Source organism: Myodes glareolus, chromosome 5, assembly GCF_982192425.1.
Source record: "Myodes glareolus chromosome 5, mMyoGla1.1, whole genome shotgun sequence".
NCBI lineage: Eukaryota > Metazoa > Chordata > Mammalia > Rodentia > Cricetidae > Myodes > Myodes glareolus.
In genome coordinates, this window is record NC_142030.1 from 30,818,763 (window position 1) to 30,838,197 (window position 19,435).

At 40.7% G+C, this 19,435-nt stretch overlaps 1 protein-coding gene and 1 non-coding gene across 26 annotated transcripts in view; one reads left to right on the plus strand and one right to left on the minus strand.

The window, feature by feature from the left end:
- Slmap (sarcolemma associated protein) overlaps positions 1–19,435 on the plus strand; it is a 129,302-nt gene that overhangs the window by 26,137 nt on the left and 83,730 nt on the right. The window lies entirely within an intron of this gene.
- On the minus strand, positions 8,562–8,693 carry LOC125391985 (small nucleolar RNA SNORA71). The gene has a single exon (XR_007229346.2). It is a non-coding gene; the product is annotated as a small nucleolar RNA SNORA71 (small nucleolar RNA).

Consider the following 19,435-nt stretch of genomic DNA (forward strand, 5'->3'; position numbering starts at 1 on the left):
ATTTTGACCGTTTCAGCTATTGTTCTTACCAAGATTATTAATGGCTCCTAGATTGTTATTTCCAGTGGTCAGTTTCTGTTTCTTACCTTACTCCAATCACATCAGTTTATCTCCTATAGTCCTGGGAAATACCCTTTACACCTCACACAGCTTTCAGGAGTTTTATCTGAGGTTTCTCTCAGACTTGCCTATCATTCTTCCCAGTTTCTTTTCTTTATCTTCATCTCTCTTGGCCCTTAAACTTTGAGCTGCTTCAAGGTTGGGCCTCTTCTTTATCTATACTTGATCTGTTGGTGATCTCATCCTATTTCTTGACTTTAAATTCCATTTATCTTATGATGAAAACCAAATTACATGTGCTGTTGTATAAAAGATCAATATACTTTTTTAGTTTTGTAACATTGCTTGAAGGGTAGGGAAGCTAGAGACTATAAGTATATTAAAGCCCTTGGTTTAAATTACTCCCAGGTTTTAAAAAAATGTCCAAATAGAAGCAGTTGGTTGCCAAAGTTTTTTCTATTCAGAATTTAGTTCTGTAATCTTTTTATTTGTTTGTTTCTTTGTTTGTTTTTCAAGAGAGGATTTGTCTGTGTAGCTTTGGAGTCTGTCCTGGAACTCTGTCTGTAGACCAGGGTGGCCTTGAACTCACAAAGATCCCCTTGCTTCTGTCTCCTGAGTGCTGGGATTAAAGGTGTGTGCCAGCACCACCCGGCTTAGTTCTGTAATCTTAAAGAACAAAACACAGTTGGTGTGAAAACTCTTCGGTTTTAAATAAAGTTTGAAAGTGATTTTATTGCTGAAGGCAACAGCTTTATTTCTGGATGCTGTGTGCGTGTGTGTGTGTGTGTGTGTGTGTGTGTGTATAAGGTTACTAACCTCTTAACTTATTGAATTTTCCCTCCTTGATCGTCCTTGAAGTTTACCCATTTTGTGTTTGGAAAAGTCTGTTTTTGCGTGCTTTCCCTCTCATTTTGTGACAACACTTGCATTTCTATGTTGTTCCCCCCACCTCCAGTGGTATGTGTGTGTGTGCATATGCATGCCCTATGTGTGGGTGCATGAGTGTATGTGTGGGGGCCAGAGGTTGGGGTCCTGTGTCTTCTGTTGCTCTCAACCTTATTTTCAAGAAAAGATTCCTCACTGAACCTACAGCTCACCTATTGGACCTACCAGGTTAGCTTGCCAGCCTGCTGTAGGGTCCTGTCTTTCTCTGCCTTCCCAGTGAAGGTATTATAGGTGCACACCACATGACGCTTAGTGCTTCAGCTCTGAACTAAGTCCTCATGCTTGTCCAGCAAAGCACTTTACTGACCAAACCATCTCTTCAGCTGGTTGTTTCCCTCCCAGTTAACCATTTACCTTCTTTACATAATTTTCCACTAAGTGATCATGGTGTGATACTGAAGATGTGTTAGCTGTAGTGAATAAAGATTGTTTTTGTCACTGTATACTTTATTATTTAGTTATGTTTAACTTTTTATTTGCGGATTTCACATCATGCACTCTGATCCCATTCATCTCCTGTCTTTTCCTGTCCAGCCTCTGCCCTTGCAACCTCCCCCACAAAATAAAATAAAAATAAAATTTAAAAGAAAAACATCTTGCCATGGAAGCTGTAGTGTGTCACAGTGAGTCACACAGTATATCCTTTAGTTCATACAGAGTGTTCATTGCAGTGAGTCATTCTTGTTTGAGGCCTCTGACTCTGCTACACTATCAATACTGGGCCCTCACTGGGACTCCTCTTGCATATCCTGTTGTTTCCCTGTGCCATGGAGATGCTGCATCTTTGGATCTGCAGGACTGGTCCTTTCATGTGCACAGCACCTGTGCCCCACCCCAGCATAGATGGGGTGGATATTGGGGTGGATCAACTCATAGCCATGTTTCTGGGCCTGGGTGATAGCTGGTTGGTCAGCCCACCAGCAGACCTCATCACTCGGGTGAACTTTCCAGTTGCCCTGCCTAACTTACTCAATGCCTCAGGCAGCAAGGGGTGTGGGACCAGTTCTCCTGTTCTCAACTACCAGGGCCAGACTTGCTGCGTTACCCAGGTGAGGGCCCATTCTCCTGAGTGCTGCAGCTGGCGGTGGGAAGGTTTAGGTCTCCCACTCCCATAGCCCTGAAACCAGCTCTCCTGCCTGTCACAGCCCACACCACTGAATGACAGATGATGGGTGGGGTCAACTCTCGTACTCTTCCACCCTTGGGGCCAGCTTACCCTCACCCTGCCGATAGGGGCAGCTCTACTATGCCGCCCAGGTGAGATGGAGGGCCTGCTCTCCCAAGTGCTGCAGCCAGTGAAGGACAGGGGCAGCTCCTCCTAGTGTTGAGTGAGGAACAGGGCCAACCCTGCAGCCTTTGAATATCAACATTGTCCCAGGTGGCAGTCCAGACCAAGGCCATCCACATGGCCATTGGTGGTAACATGGGCCATGGGCATCAACACAGACCCAGACATGGCCCTCAGCGGCAGCATGGGCTGGGACTTCACATGACCTCAGGAGGCTTTGCACGCTCCTCACCCAGGCTCTTCTCCCCTGTATCTTCAGATCTGCCCATCTCTGTAGTGCTCAAGGTCCTCTGCTCCTCTCTCTCCCATCTCTCCACCCCATGCTTGCACACAATAGTGGTTTGTGCTGCTGGCAGACCAAGAGTTGGCCAGGGTGTCTGGGTGTCTTCTTCCTGCCCATTCTGTGTGGTGGTGAGCAGGGGCTCTGGGTGTCTTCAAGTGTTTGTCCAACCCGAAACTTCCAAAGGAAATAAATCTCTGGCCAAAGTTCAATGCAGCAGGATAAAACTGTAGTTTAACAGAGTTGTCCAGTCTCATGGTTGAACTGCCACTACAACCTACTATAGAGATAGCAGATAGGCCACTGATGAGAAATAAACACTGCAGGACATGTCCAGTCAGTTGTGGGTCTCCATTCTGTAGGTGCTGCTCTCCTTCCTGGGCTAGGATGCAGCTCTGGGAGTCAGTGACTCGTACAGTGGTCAGTTTTCTGACTGGAAGACGGCATAGATCCTCTAGCACTTGTGTTTGTCACTGGCTCAATCGATGGGCAGTGTAACTCACCTTTTCCCAAGGAGCAAGAACAGCCTTCGTATCTCTAGTTCCAGCTCACTTCATAGCTCACAAACTGCTCTTCTTCCATTTCTCCACTGCTTATTTGATTGCTTCTTTCTCTCCCATCGCTCTGTCACCTTCTTACTCACTTCCCACACCAGGTGGGCTGGGGCGTTGTCTTAGTGCTTCCTGGGGTGCCTGCTTGGCTGGCAGCATGGCAGGGTGGGAGTTCTGCCTAAATCCTCAAGTGTTCATTTTCAGATTTCTCTTTGTGCAGATAAGCACTCTGTTGGTGTATAATCTTCCAATTTTTTACTTCCTAATTGTACTGGCTGGTTTTGTGTCAACTTGACACAAGCTAGAGTCATCAGAGACAAAGGAGCCTCAGTTGAAGAAATGCCTCCATGAGATCCAGCTGTAGGGCATTTTCTTAATTAGTAATTGATGTGGGCGAGCCCAGCCCATTGTGGGTGGTGCTATCCTTGGGCTGGTCCTGGGTTCTATAAGAAAGCAGGTTGAGCAAGCCAGTAAGCAGCACTCCTCCGTGACTTCTCCATCAGCTCCTGCCTCCAGGTTCCTGCCCTGTTTTGAGTTTCTGTCCTGATTTCCTTTGGTGTTTAACAGCAATGTGGAAGTGTCAGCTGAATAAACCCTTTCCTCCCCAACTTGCCTTTTGGTTGTGGTGTTTCATTGCAGCAATAGACTAAGATACTAATAGTGCAGCCTATATCATTGATTTTACAAAAATGGATTATATCTTAATTATATCTTTGTCCTGATACTACAGCCCTACTTCATTATTTGTGAAGATTGTATTTCATCAGATGATTATATTATGGGTTTTTGTTGTTTTCTGCAGTTTCTTCCTTAGCCTTTTGAGTATTTGATTTACAGGTGTGTTCAACCAAGCTCTGTTTGTCATACAGTTTGGATGGAGATTAGTGTTATTTCCAGTTTATTTGAGACAAGGCCTGCTATGTAGCTGGTCTGGAACTCAATATATAGACCAGGTTGACCTGGAGCTCACAGATCTGCCTGCCTCCTGAGTGCTGAGGTTAGAAATGTTTGTCACCATGCCCACTCCCAGTTTTAAAATTTTAATTAAAAATTTTTAGCAATATCATACTTATATACAATGAACTTTGAGTACACTCAACGCTTACTACCTTCTCATCCCTTCCTCCTACTCCAGACTTTCTTCTTTCTAATAAGTCTCCCCCTTATATCTGTGCTTTTATCTTCTTCCTCTCTTGGTCTCTATCCTTCCCTCTCTCATTTTCTCCCTTGTTTTCTTTTTTGTTCAGTTCTTCCCAGGTAAGTCACAGCCGTGTATGTTCATGATCGTAAGGACCACTTTGTATTCAGAAGACAGCACCATACTGCATTCTTCCCCACCCTTCACTTCCTGTAGTCCCTTCCACTCTCTCTTCTATGATGTTCCCTGGACCGACCGTGGATGGGGTGATGTAGAAAACCCATTTGGGTCTAAGCACTAGCTGTCGTGTTCCCGTTTAACTATTGCCCACTGCTGCAAGAGGCTTCTCTAATCCAGTCTGAGAGTGACAGGAGTCTGTGGGTATAAACATATATATTTAGAAAGCAGTTTTAACACATGTTTTTTTTTGGGAAAGACACCAGTGTTAGATTCTCCAATAGAGCATGTGACCTCTCACAGGCTTTTCACCAGTTCTATGGTGCAGGCATATATGTATTCCCTCCTGGAGAGTTTCTTCAATCCAATCAGAAAGCAGTTGGTTACCCTTAGAACATTCATGTGGTAGCATGTCTTGCCAAGCAGTTCGGTATTGGAACAGGAACAACCTACAGCTGGGTGTGATTGTTCTAGCACTATGGTGGTGCTAGCACTATGGTGGTGGGTATCCAAGAGCAAATATAAGAGCCTGTAGTGTTTTGAGAGTCTGCGGGGACTACCTGACCAATCATAAGGGAATATCCCATAGCTGACACTGGAATTTTGGTTTGAAATCCTATGGCTTCTGGGAGCAGTGTTAACCACCTTGAGAAATACTTCTGTTCAGTTTCTTTTTTCTTTTTTTTTTTAAAGTCTATAAAATGGTAGGTTCCTATATGACTTTTTCATGCTTTCTTAGTTTTGATTGGCCCCCCTCCTCCAACTCCACGTTTCTTCTCTCTCTTTATTTCCTCATTTCTCTTCAACCCTTTTCTTTCCTACAGTCCCTCCTCTGCTTTTATATAAATATGATGTACTCTTCCTGCTCCCTTCAACACCCCCTGCCCCATGTCTCCTTTCCTGATACCTGGCCTCTTCAGACACTGCAACCTCAGCATAGCTATCTAAAACTTTGAGTTCAAGATCCATATATGAGAGAACACCCAGTGTTTGTCTCTCTGGGTATGGCTTACCACACTCAGTAGAATATTTTCCAATTCCATTCATTTTCCTGCAGATTTCATTTTTCTTTAATGCTGACTAAAATTCAGTTGTGTGAGTGGTTTACGATAGTCACATGTTAATTATATAATTAATTAACATAGTTAATTATAGAATAATATAATTACATATAATTAAACTATAATATATAATTACTATGGTTAATTAATATAACTAATTCTATAATTGGTTGCTAGCTGAATTGATGATCAGAGATGCTCAGGAAATGACTGGTAAACAATGGGTCAAGTATATAGTATTTTATTACTGTATGAATCAATTAAATATTGAAAGTATTTATTTAGTGTTTATTCAGTATACATTTTATTAAGGGTTCAAGATAGAACTGATTCTACTCTCCAAGGATTTTTAGTAGTCGTGAAGAATCTTTGATGTCCTTACTTTTTTGTATAATCTTTGGGCGTACGTTTAACTACTGTCTTAATCATGGTGCACATGAGTTTAGATGAGAGCATGTGTGTAAAGGAGCTAGCATAGGACCTGATATGAGCAAATACTTAATATGCTTATGGACATGGGAACTGGGAAAACCTCAGTTTATACCTGTGTGTCAAATCGTTGGTATCAGGTAGTACATGCAGTTTTGAAAGAAATTTTCAAACCTGCCTTTCCAGATGGTTTTGCAGCAGAAGGTCTGTTTGTTTTATTTTCACCATCACTACTATTTGCCCCTTGGCCAACTGTCAGCCTTGTCTTACTGATGTAGAAAGTAAAATCATTCTTATTTTACAGAGGCTTGAGAGAAACAGAAGAAGCAATAAAATATCCAGACAAGTAGAGTTAATAGAGCAAAATAGTGAAGTTAAAACCGTTTAAAATCTGCCCAGTGTGGTGGCTCACACCTGTAATTCTATCTCTTGGGAGCTAAAGGCAGGAAATTCAGGTTTAGGTCATCCTTGCCTACATGACAAGTTCAAACCTGGGTGAAGTCTACGCAGCCTGTACTTGTAATATCTTGTTTCAAAAACAAACAGTAAGACAAAATGTTTAAAATGCACCTTTCTCCCCATTGCTAGTTTGGGAGCACTTTTAGCAAGTTACTTAATCTCTTTTAATTCTAAATTATTTCCCTGTAGTTTGGGAATAATGTAACAAGTGCATTAAGTGAAAAAAATGCATATATAGGAGTTTGTCCAGCCATATAGAAAAAGCTTAAAAAACAGATATGATGGCTATGGTGAGCCATTGATGGGCAATGGATTTTTTGTTCAGCTTTGCTCTCTATGGATAGTTTGTAAATAGCTGAATTCTGGATGTAAATGATATTGCCTTTTATGGAAGTGAAAGAAATCAATTCTTTAAAAATGTATTTATTCTAATTTATCCTTTTATTTAGTGTGTGTGTTCTCATGTGCCATTCATGGATCATAAGGAGGGTTTCTTCTCCTGTGTATGTTCCAAGGATCAAACTTAGGTTGTCAGGCTTCATGGTAAAAGGCTTTAACTTGTTGATTCATCTCACTGGCCCAGATATCAATACTTTAAAAGAAAATTTTGCATGGTGGTACATACATTTTATTCCAACACTCAGGAGACAGAAGCTGGTAGATATCTGTGAGTTTGAGGCCAGCTAAGGATTCCATAGTGAGACTTATCTCAATGCAAACAAATTAATGAAATTAGTTAAAAGAAAATTTCACAACTTTTCCAACTTGGGTCTCAAGATTTTTCCTAAGGGAATTGTCTAGGGTCTGTGCTTAAGCCATAAGTGGAGGTAGATAATGAAGATGCTATTTTCTGTTACTAAATTTCAGTTCAAAGTCTTGAAAAGAATTAGTGGATTGTGAATGGGAATATTATTATTCTGAGAAGAAGTGGGTGTCAGGAAGACTATTGGGAGTGGGCTCTATTTGAGCGCCTGAATCATGTGGTAGTAGAAAACCAGAGCCTCTGCACTTCACATTGTAAGTGTATTTTCTTTAGCCCAGATAGTCATTTCCCATGATAAAATTGTCATTTCTCAAATAAAATTATTTTTCATAGGTTGTATCATTTTGCTTCTATTTATTTACCTATGATTATTAATTATTATTATTATCATTATTACTTTTTCAAATAAAAAGTTATCTGCTCAAGGCTTTGACCATTTACATATTGACATGAATTCTTGAAGATGGGCTGGAGAGATGGCTCAGTGGTTAAGAGCATTGCCCGCTCTTCCAAAAGTCCTGAGTTCAATTCCCGTCAACCACATGGTGGCTCACAACCATCTGTAATGAGGTCTGGTGCCCTCTTCTGGCCTGCAGACATACACACAGACAGAATATTGTATACATAATAAATAAATAAATATAAAAAAAAGAATTCTTGAAGATTACAATTTGCCTTAAAAAAGAAATGTATATAAAGTCTGTGTGTGCTTCCTAAGAAAGGACTAAAATCCTGGTGGCAAAAGTGAGCAAGTCATGATCTCCCTATTTCTAGTGACTTGGATTGAAGCTCATCCTATAACTGCTGTATCTCAGAGATGTTAGAGTAACTTTCCTAAACCTTTTTTTTTTTTTTAATCTTTAAGGTTGTTGGGGAATTAGCAGAAAAGTTAACAACAAATGCATAGAAAATCTCCTGTCACTCCAGACAGTAGCAGGTGGGCACAGGAACAGGATACAGCCCTCTTCGGTGTCGGTGTGAAGACTGTATGCTGGAGTCTCTCATGCCTGAGCCGATGGCTAAGCTGAGTAAAAGCTGTTTTCCGATGCTCTGAGTGAGCAGTGTCTCTGGTTTCCCTGTGTGTAGTGGTCTTGCTTTCCACTCCTTGGTTACCTGGTGTCCACAAACAGCTGGGAGGCAAGGAGGAGAGGGGTCAGGTAGCCTTCTAGCACACAGGCTTCCAGAGGCCGGTCTTCTGTAGTGGCCACAGAGTACAGGAAAAGCTGTTTGTTCCGCAGGAGGATGTGATTGGGGCTGATGGGACGCTTGCAAAACTAGGCCAGAATAAACCCTCAAGGTAGAGCCCTGCTTCTACTTCCCCTTCCATAAGCCCCTGAGGGCACTGCCCAGCACTGACAGTGGACACTCAGTGAGCAGTCAGGAGACCAAGAAACTGTGAGAAGGAAGATGTGTTCCACAGCACTGAGGTTTGACATGGACAGGAACGGACCTTCCTAATACAGGGTGAGGCTTTCAGCATTTCCTCCCTGCAGTAACTATGGCCAGGGCACAGGCAACCCATAACTGCACCTGAATACAGGGGCCTAAACCAATATTTTAATCAGATCTTTGCCTGTATTAAGAAGTCTTCAACATTCTTGTCTAGTGCCAAGGCCCCCTTTTACATTATGTCTTGGATTTCTGCCCTTGTTTCTCTGGTTTTTGTTATTCTTTAGAGCTGGGTCATGACTATATATAAATGTGCTGCCATACCTGTTCCTCCTCCTCCTTGCCTTCTCAATCTAGGCACCACCCTCACACATAAGTGTGCCTCTCTTCACTTCACATCAATCTTGTAGAATTTAGCTATTTGATTCATACTTTATTTTTAGTGTTTCTAGGTATATGGTTTTTCTCTATAGTTGGGTGCCTAGTAAGTATTATAAATTAAAATGATTTGACTCAGTGGTGGATTCTTGTTTAAAATGAGTTCAAGCTATTCTCCTTGCTTCATGAAAATTTTAAAATTTTGTGAGATTTTTATGAGAGCTTTGAATTAAATATCAGAGAGTGGTTAATTTAAGAGGAAGGCGGGCAGACATTGTGGTTTGGAATTTTTTGTTTTGGAATCATAGTGTCAAGTCAGCAATCGCTGTGAGACTGTTACCATCGGTTTAATGTGCCTGAGTCTCAGTTTTTTATCTATAAAATGGAGATGTTAATATCTTCTTGATAGTCTTATGAGGATTGGAAGTGATACATGTCACATATCTGCACATCACAGGGGGTCTGTAGGTGGAAGCTATTAATGTTGCTTCTTTTAATGATACTGTATAGCCCTTAATATACAAGGAACATGAGTAGTTGATTCACATTGTATCCATACTCAGCGAGCAGAGAAATGAATGTTGGTGCTCAGCTTGCTTTCTTGTTTGATCTGAGAACCCAGCTCAGGGAGTGATGTACCCATATTTAGGGTCAGTTTGTCCACCTCAATTAACCCAACACAATATAAAAACTTCCTCACAGGCGTGCCCGAAAGTTGGTAGTGCCTCCCAGCTGACAATCAAGAAGCACGATTCCAGTTGTCTTCCTCCCCTGATAGTCTCCCGTTTCTACTTTGATGTTTTCCACTCGCACTGCCACGCAGTCAGGAAAGCAGAGAGCTGTGAATCCTGGTGCTCGTTTTCGTTTCTGTTTTTCCTTTTTCAGTCCAGCACCACTAACCTGTGGAATGATGTGCCCACTTTCAGAGTGGGTCTTCTCTCATTTAAACCTCCCCGGAAACACCTTCTCAGATGTACCTGGAGGTGTGTCTCATAGGAATTCCAAATCTAGGCAAGTTGACAGGGAATTAACTAGCACAATGTGTGTGTGCTCTGTATATGAAAAAAAATGCAATGTTTGTCTTTCCAGTCTGGCTTATTTTGTTTACTATTTTGATCTCCCAGCTCCATTTTTCCACATATGTCAGTTTTATTCCTTCTGGGGTTGAATAATAACTCGACTGTGTATATATGCCATGTTTTTGTTCATTTCTTTAAAAAATTTTTATGTGTAAGCATTTTGCCTGCGTGTGTGTAAGTGCACCATGTGTGTCCAGTGCCTGCTGAGTCCATAAGAGGGCATTAGATCCTTAAGAGCTGAAGTTACAGGCAGTTGTGTGTGGGTGTTAGGAACAGAGCTCAAGTCTTCTGTAAGCAGCTAGTGGTCTTTGCTGAACAATCTCTCCAACCGTCTGTTTACTTCTTGGTTGGCATTTAGTCTGATTGCATATTTAAGCTGTCCGAGAAAGACATAAGGAAACACTTCATGAAACAAGCTAGGCCAGGACTGAAAAGGACTCTAATAGCTCAAGTAACATCAAGAACTAATAATGGGCTATCTGGAAAAAACTTAAAAGACCTAGCCTAAGCATTTATTTTAAAATGCTTTGTTAAAATTTAGGTGACTTTAGATGCATGGGCTGATTTCTGAGTTCACTATTCTATTCTGTTAGTCCTTATTAGTCCTTTTGACTGTGCTTTGCTGGTTTTTTTTTTTATGTGTCTCTTACATAATTGAGGTCAAGTATTGTGATATCTTCGGCATTACTTTTTTCATAGGATTATTTTGTCTGTTAAGGAACATTTGTACTTACATGTGAGTTTCAGGATTTTTTTTGTTTGTTTGTTTTCAAGTTCTGTTTAGAGTACCATTGAAATTTTGGTCTGGCTTGCATTGACTGTAGATCATGGTCATTAATACAGCCATTTTCACAGTATTTTTCTGTGAATCTGAGTTTGGAGAAGTCTTTCCATCTTTGGTTGTCTTCTTCAATCTCTCAGTGTTTTTAAAGATTTATTTTAAAAATTATGCACATGCATGTGTCTGTCTATATGTGGATCTGTGTACATGTGTGGTGTCCTCAGAGACCAGAAGAGGAATTACAGGAAGTTGTGAACTGCCCTGTGTGAGTTCTGGGGATCTAACTTGGATCCTCTGCAAGAGTAGTTTGCATACTTGACTACTGAGCCGTCTCTGCAGCCCCTCAGTGTTGTGCAGTTTTCATTGCAGTTCTTTGACTTCCTTGCTTAGGTGTATTCCTAGGTGTTGTGTGGATTTCCCTCTGATTTTTCTCAGCAGGCTTGTTACTGGTACATAGAAAAGCAGCTTTGTTTTTGTGATAATTTGTATTATGTTACTTTACTGAAAGTGTTTATCAGATCAAAGAGTTTTTTGATGAAATCTTGAGGGACTTTTAAGTCTAAGACCATGTCATCTGCTAACAGGGTTAGCAGTTTGCCTTCTTTTCTTAGCTCTGTTGAAGACTTTAAGAATTGTTTTAATAAGAGTGTATACAAAGTGGACACTCCTGTCTCATTGTTCATTTCAAGGGAGTGCTCTTCATTTTCTCCTGCTGGCATAATGCTGACTATCGGGTTGTCAGATGTGGGTTTACTGTGTTGAGATGTAGCACTTCTAGTTCTAGTTTCTTTAGGGCTCTTTCCATAAAGGGATGTTGAACTTCAGCAAAGGTCTTTTGAGGATCTATTCAGTTGATTATGCAGCTTTTGTTTTTCAATTCTGGAGACCATGAGATAGATTATATATTGATTTGTGTGTATTGAGCCATCCTGTCATCCCAGAAATAAAGTCCATTTGATCATGGTATATGATCTTTAAAATGTGTTTTTGAATTTAGTTTGTAAGTCTGTTTTCGAGAATTTAAAATTTTATTTATTATTATTGTGCACATATATGTATGAGTATATACCTGCCATTATATGTGTGCTGAGGTCAGGGTACATCTTTGTGGACACCTTTCTTTTCTTCTTTTCTGTAGGTTCTGGGAATTGAACTCAGGCTTTAGGGTTGTGAAAGGTGTGGACAGTTTTCTTGATAGGTACCATATACCAAAATTAAATCAAGGCCAGATGAACAATTTAAAGAAATTTATAACCTGTAAGGAAGTAGAAGTAGTCACCAAAAGCCTCCCAACCAAGAAAAGCCCAGGACCTGATGGTTTCAGTGCAGAATTCTACCAGAACTTCAAAGAAGAGCTAATACCTATATTGCTCAAATTGTTCCAAACAATAGCAACAGAAGGAACATTGTTAAACTCTTTTATGAGGCTACAGTTACCCTGATTTCAAAACCACATGAAGACTCAACCAAGAAAGAGAATTAGAGACCAATCTCCTTCATGAACATTGATGTAAAATTACTCAATAAAATACTGGCAAACCAAATCCAAGAAAAAAAAAAAACAACTCTTCCACCATTATCGAATTTACTTTATAGCAGAGATGTAGGGATGGTTCAACATATGAAAATCTATCAATGTAATCCACTGTATAAATAAACTGAAAGAAAAAAACCCATACAATCATCTCATTAGATGCTGAAAAAGCATTCAGCAAAATCCAACACCCCTTCATGATAAAGGTCTTGGAGAGATCAGGGATATAAGAAACATCTAAACATAAATTATCTAAACATACTAAAAGCAACATACAGCAAACTGACAACCAACATCACTCTGTGTAGTCTTTTTCTTCTCTCTCTCAAGCCTATGTACATTTTTACAACACTGTGACCCATTAAGAAGTCTTTTTCATCTGAATTTGTCTTTATTGTGTGTTTTAAATCCTTTTCTGACCAGGATCGCTTCTTAAAATGTTAAGCAGCATGGCTAGGACTAAGGTTGCTTTGCCTTTTGGCTTCACTCAGTCCAATGTGGCAAAGGTCTGCTTAGTGCCAGTTCTGCAAGCCATGCTCACAGCCCCATTTTCAGGCACACAGTGGGTCTATATTGCCATTAAACAAGTTGTAGCACTCTGCTCACAAACCCCATTTAAATGTTCTGTAGCCAGACCTCCTGAAAGAGTCAGAGCTGTTTGTACTGGCAAAATAGAAAGCTGCCATTTTTAAGGGAGCTGAGCAGTTTTACTGCTACAGCTGAGTCAGGAAACCTCTTAAAGGAGCCACGTCTCTCTGCATCCTGCCAGCAAACAGAACAAGAAGCTGCCTTAAACTCTGTTTTTTGGCTTTTGGCTTTTTTCTTGTGTGTGTGTGTGTGTGTGTGTGTGTGTGTGTGTGTCTGTGTCTGTGTCTGTGTCTGTGTCTAGGATTCCTTTTCATACCCTCTCAGGTTTTTATGTGGATTTAGTTAACCATGTTGGTGCCAATTTGTTAACAGAGGCTGCTCATTCATTCCCAGCTGCTCAGACCCAAAATAACCACCCAGAAACCATATTAATTGCAATACTGTTTGGTCAATAGCTTAAGCGTATTGCTAACTAACTTTTATATCTTAAATTAACCCATTTCTATTATTTTATATTTTACCACAAGACTCGTGGTCTACTGGCAAGTTTCTGACTGGTGGCTTGTGTCTTTCTCCTCTGGCAGCTACATGGCTTCTCCCAGCATTCAGTTTAGTTTTTCCACCTAGCTCTATTCTGCCCTATCACAGGCCAAACCAACTTCTTTATTCATTAACCAATAAAAGCAACACGTATACAGAAGGACCCCCATATCACCCAAGGAGTAGCTGGAGTTGGGGTGGGAGAGAAGATGAAGGGAGCAGTCGAGTGGGGGAGTGGGAACTGGGATTGGTATGTTAAATGAGAAAAAAGTTTTTTTAAAAAAAAAAACAAAAAAATTAAAATTATTTTAGTAGTATTATTTTTTATGTGTATGGCTATTTTGCCTGAACGTAAGTTTGTGCATCAGATACATGTGTTATATCCAAGGAAGCTAGAAGAGAGCTTCTAGTTTTCTGGAACTGGAATTACAGATGGTTATGTGCTGGGAATTGAACCCAGGTCCTTTAGGAGAGTAGCTAGTACTCTTTAACTGCTGAGCCATCTCTCCAGCCCCTGGAAAGCACTTTTACCTGCTAAGCCATTTTGCTGGCTCTTTATTGAGAATTGTTATATCTATGTTCATCTGGGAGTTTGGTCTGCATGTTGTTGGTGGTGGTGGTGGTGATGGTGGGGTGTGTGTGTGTGTATGTGTGTGTGTGTGTGTGTGTGTCCTTGTCTGGTTTTGGTATGGGGTAATAATAGCTTCATAAAATGAGTTTGAAGTGTTCTTTCTCTTTCTGTTTTATAGAACAGGTGAAGAGCAGGTGTCAGGTCTTTTTAAAGGTCCTGTGGAATCCAGCAATGAATCTGTACCATCCCAGACTTTTGTTGTTGAAAGACTATTTATTTCTTCAATTATGTACTTGTTAGAGATGTATTTAGTCTACTTATTTTCTCTTGATTTAAGTTTTTGGTAGGCCATGTTCCTAGAAATTTTGTCGTGTCTCAATTTCTATCATTTACAGTATGTCTTCTGTATTCTGTAATGATTCTGTGTATTTTTGTTTGAATGTATATGGTATCTCTGTACATGTGTGTGGCAAAAGCTTGTATGTGTGCCTGTTAGAGTTTAGTGTTGGGTTTCTTCCTCGATCTCTCTCCACCTTATTTATTTTTGTATGTATGAGTGTTTTGCCTGCATGTGTATGTGTATGGATGACAGAAGGGAACATAAGAGTCACTGGAACTGGAGCTGCAGGTAGTTGTGAATCACCATGTGGGTGCTCCAGCCCCTTTGCCTTGTTTATCAGGACAGGATCTTACCATATAGCTTTGGCTGGCCTGGACTGCACTATGTAGACTCTGCTGGGCTTGAACTCATAGATTTGCCTGCTTCTGCCTAAGTGTTGGGATTAAAGGCATTTGCTGCCGTGCCCAACATTATTTTCTGAGATGTGTCTTTCACCAAAGTTGAGCAAATCCCAGGTATTCTGTCTCTGCCTCCCCAATGTTAAGACCACAGGTCTGTGTGTATCTTGCTTTTCTCTTCTCTGTGTCCCTCGTTGTGTTATTCTCTCACACCCTTTCCCCCTTCTCTTTTGTACTTTTCTTTTCCCTGCTTTTTTTCCATTGATATATGTCTCTGTGTGATGTGGATTCCCCTCTATATGCTATGAATATGTTTTATTACTATTGGTTAATAAAGAAACTAACTTTGGCCTATGGCAGGGCAGAATATATGTAGGTGGGAATACTAAACTGAATGTAGGGAGAGAGTAGGCGGAGTCAAGGAGAAAGATGCCAGAACCTTGCTGGTAAGCCACAGCCTCGTGGTGATACACAGATTAATAGAAATTGGTTAATTTAAGTTGTAAGAGATAGCTAGAAATATGCTAGAGCCATTGGCCAAACAGTGTTGTAATTAATATAGTTTCTGTGTGATTATTTGGGTCCTAGAGGCCGGGAAATGAGAGAATAGCCTCCGCTTACATCTGTGTGTGTGTGTTTCTGTTTGTAAGTGCACATTTGTGTGTGCTTGCTGGGGGTGATGGTGTATTCACACTTTTGTATCAGCCCTGCTCTTAGAAGCCAGAGTAGGACGTTGATGTTTTCTCTCACTTTCTGCCTTAATTCTCTGAAATGGGTGTCTTACTGAAGATAGAGCTCACTTTTTTTTTTTTTTTTTTTTTTTTTTTTGGATAGGCTGGTGGTCAACAAACCCCAGTGATCCTTCTGTCCTCTGTCCTCCAGTAGTGAAGTTGTAGTCATGCATGGCCACATCAACTTTTTGCGTGGGTACTGGAGATCCAAAGTTGTGTCCTCATGGTTGTTACATTGCAAGCATCTTAGTGATTGAGACATCTCTTCAGCTTTGAGCTTGTAGGTTTCATTGGTATTTATTTTAAACTTCTCCTTTTCATCTTTAATTTTGTTAGTTTGTATTTTCTCTTTCTTTTATCAGTTTGGTTAACGGTTTGTTAGTCTTATTTGTGGTGTGTGTCTCTCTCTGTGTATGTGTGTGTGCATGTGCATGTAGTACTTGCAAGATGCATGTGGAGGTCAGAGGACAACTTGTACAAGTTAGTTCTCTGCTACTGTGTGGTCCTGGGAACGGATCTGCAGGGTTGGTGGCAACCACCGTTATTCCCTTAGTCATTCTGCCAGTCCACTCAACCTTTGATTTTTTAAAACAGGGTCTTTCACTGAACCAGAAACTCACCAACTGGGTTAGATTGGGCCCTCAGAATCCTTCTCTCTCTCTTTCCTGTTGCTGGCTTTCTATGTGTTGCTCAGACTCTAAACGCAGGTCTGCCAGTGTGGTCTTCGCTATAGTAGCTTTAGTTCTTGTATACCAGTGACCTCTGCTGGTAACAGTTAACATTGCAGTCTGCTAACTAGTGAATTCTCCCTTTTTGTCAAGAAGCCTAGTTTATACTCACCAAGGTAGTTTATGCTTTAAGAAGGGTTGTGTCCCAAGTGCTTTGGAAGTCTAGGGAGCTAGAGCAGCACTGAGATCTTTAAGGCAGACTTGTCGATCTGTGCTTTAACGTCTGTTAGATAGCCTCATGGGTATAGCTGCTCTGACATTTTTAAGAGACACAATCTCACAGTCAACTTCCTGCCTCTGGCTTTTACAGCCTTTACACCCTCCTCTACTATAAGCCACGAGCCTTGGGGGCAGTTGTGTTGTAGATACCTCAGTTGGGACTGGGTACCACATGACCTCCTGTTCTCTGCACTTGCTCAGTTATGGTTTCCTGGAATGCTATCTGTAGCAAAGAGAAATTTCTTTGGTGAGGGTAAACGCAAACCACATTTATCAGGTGTATAAGGATAAATATTTAGAATTTTGGTAATAATTAGGCTGGTTTAGTCAAGTAGCAATTGTAGGTTTTCTTCCAAGATCTACTTCACTAGCTCCGGGTAGTTGGCTAGGTTTCCAGTACCTGGCATGTTTTGACTCTTTCTATACCTGACTCTTTGCCACTTGAGAAATTTGTATGTAACCATGGTTATATAAAACTCTAGAACCAATATGCAAACCAAACATTTGCTTGGAATAAATTGTAAAATTAATTTAAGATAGATCTGTGATAAGTGTGCGATTTTCATATTTGTTAAGGATGAAAGCAAAATTGCATATTAGTAACATGGCTGTTCTTATCTATTTACCATGTCTTAATACTTGATACTATAAGACTTAGAGTATCTTCAGAGTTTTTCAGGGTGAATCAGTATTTTGATTTTATGATCATTAATACCGAGAACACCACTTGTATAAATATATAGACAAAATGGCAGAAATATGTTGAAGGTCATTTAAGAAATTGTTGAAAGTTTTGTCCTAATCCCAAACCAGAATAACAAATTTACATGAAGTTGAAATCAAGAACACAAACATTAGTTTTTAAAATCAAACATTCTAACAAAATATAAACCAGAGTTATACTTATTTGATGCTTCTGTGTTAAGCAGCGGCAGTAGGAAAATACTTAAGTCTTTGTTTTCTATAATTAAACAACTGTGTTTCTATAAGAACTGAACTTTTTGTCTGTGCAGCTCCCACGCTGGTCTTGAATCCAAGCCAAGGGTTTCATGGAGTGGTAGCATGTGCAGGTCAAAGGAACATGTTCAAGAACCAGGGCTACCGTGAGGTCATGTACTGGGAGCAAGTGCTGCCAGAGACACTCCAGGCCACTTAGGCTAGCTCAGTTTTAGATAATAGATTCTTGCAAGGTAGCACAGCCAAACAGCCCTGAGGGCACAGGCGGTGACCCAGACCCTGGAATTGGAGCTCGTTCTTTAGGTAGGACTGCCAGTCTTTCTTCAGCAGGGCTGCCCGGCTTATTTCTGGGTGCAGTGTCCACACTCCCTGCCCCCATTCACACAGCCACACACCTTGCTTCTTTTTGCTAAGTCCTTCTGTTTCTCGGCTGTTCTCAGCTGCCTACCGCTTTGTTATTCTCCAGCGCTCTTCTCTTCATTGGCATAGTGGTTATTTTATTACTGCCTTTCTTTCTTTCTTCCCCATGTCACACACAAATGGCTTTAGTCTGTGGTTTTACCCTGAAGATAAGTTGTCACTCTTATAAGTTGTCACTGACTCATGAAGGTCAGGTGTGTATTTTCATGTCAGGACACTGCCTGCTAGTTCCCTTTTCCTGTGTGTTTATGTGAGAGGCTGTTACGTCTGTCAGATGCCTTCTCTGCATTAGTTGAGATGACTGCAAGGTTGGCTTTTTCTATTAATCTGTAGCATTGGTAAACATCACTAACTTTCTTAGGGGGCACCGCTTACGATGGGTATTTTGCATTGTTCAAGCAGTACCAGCCGCTCTAGTCTGGGTGAGCTCTGTGTCTGTCCTTCATGTCACTTCCATCGAGGTTCAAATACACGATAATTTGTGATTACAGTCTGGTCTGCTCCCTCTGGAGCCAGGTACCAAGGTCCCATTCTGGGAACGCGTGTTGGCATTGCCAGATTTCTACTGTTCCGGAGAGTAGGCGGGCCAAGGGTAAGTGATGCCACAGAATTTCTTACCATTTTGAAATTGTCTGTTGCTTTTTCTTTCTCTTTTTTAAGGAAGTCATTTAAAATTATACATATTTTTTAAGTAAGTTCATGGTATTATTGGCTTTTTGGTGAAATTTTCATGCATGTATATATCATTTTTCTTTGCTCACATTTTTCTCCTATTAATCCTCCTATCTCCCTGCTCCTGCTGATTCTTTTCCTCTCCCCAAATAGTCCTCTTCTGCTTTCTTGTCATAAACATGTCATGACATATGTGTGTGAGTGTGCGTACTCGAGTGCACGTGAAGTCTGGGTTCTCCATGGAAGGGAAAGGCCGGGACTTTTCCTTCATTGCTTCCTCTGTTCTCTGCAGACCTTGTTCTCACCCCAGTCATCCTTCCACCCTCGTATCTCTCTCTCTCTCTCTCTCTCTCTCTCTCTCTCTCTCTCTCTCACACACACACACACACACACACACACACACACACACACACACACACAGTATAAAACCTAGACTGTATTTGAGAGAACATGCAGTATTAGAGCCTGGCCTACTTTGCTGTTAGCGTTACTTGGATCTGAAGTGTTTATGCACTGCTCTAAGTCTGCATGCTTTCTGGAGTCTAGCAAAGCTGGTTCTGTAGGGTTTTTCTCGTTTACTGTTTCTGTGTGGCAGATGCTTGGAGCTGCCCACTCTAGTGTTTTGCTGGTGTCACTTTGTTCCTGTCTTTGTGATTCTATTAAAAAAAAAAAAAAAAAGCTTCCGTTTTGTTTTTCATTTCTCTTTAGGCGTTGTTCATTGTGTTTTAATCACTCAAATGTTTCTTGTAGAATTTTTCCTGTTTATTTATTTTTTACCTTTTCTAGAGATTTTGTTCACCCCTGCCCAGTTGCTTTGTATTATTGTCTTGTGTCTAGTTAGTTTCCTATGGTCTCTTTGTTTTCAAGTTCACAGAGCGCCCTCTTCTGTTGTTTTTGTAAAATGTTTTTTAAAAAATAATAAGTTTATTTTTCCTTTTCCACCTTTTTTCTGAATATTT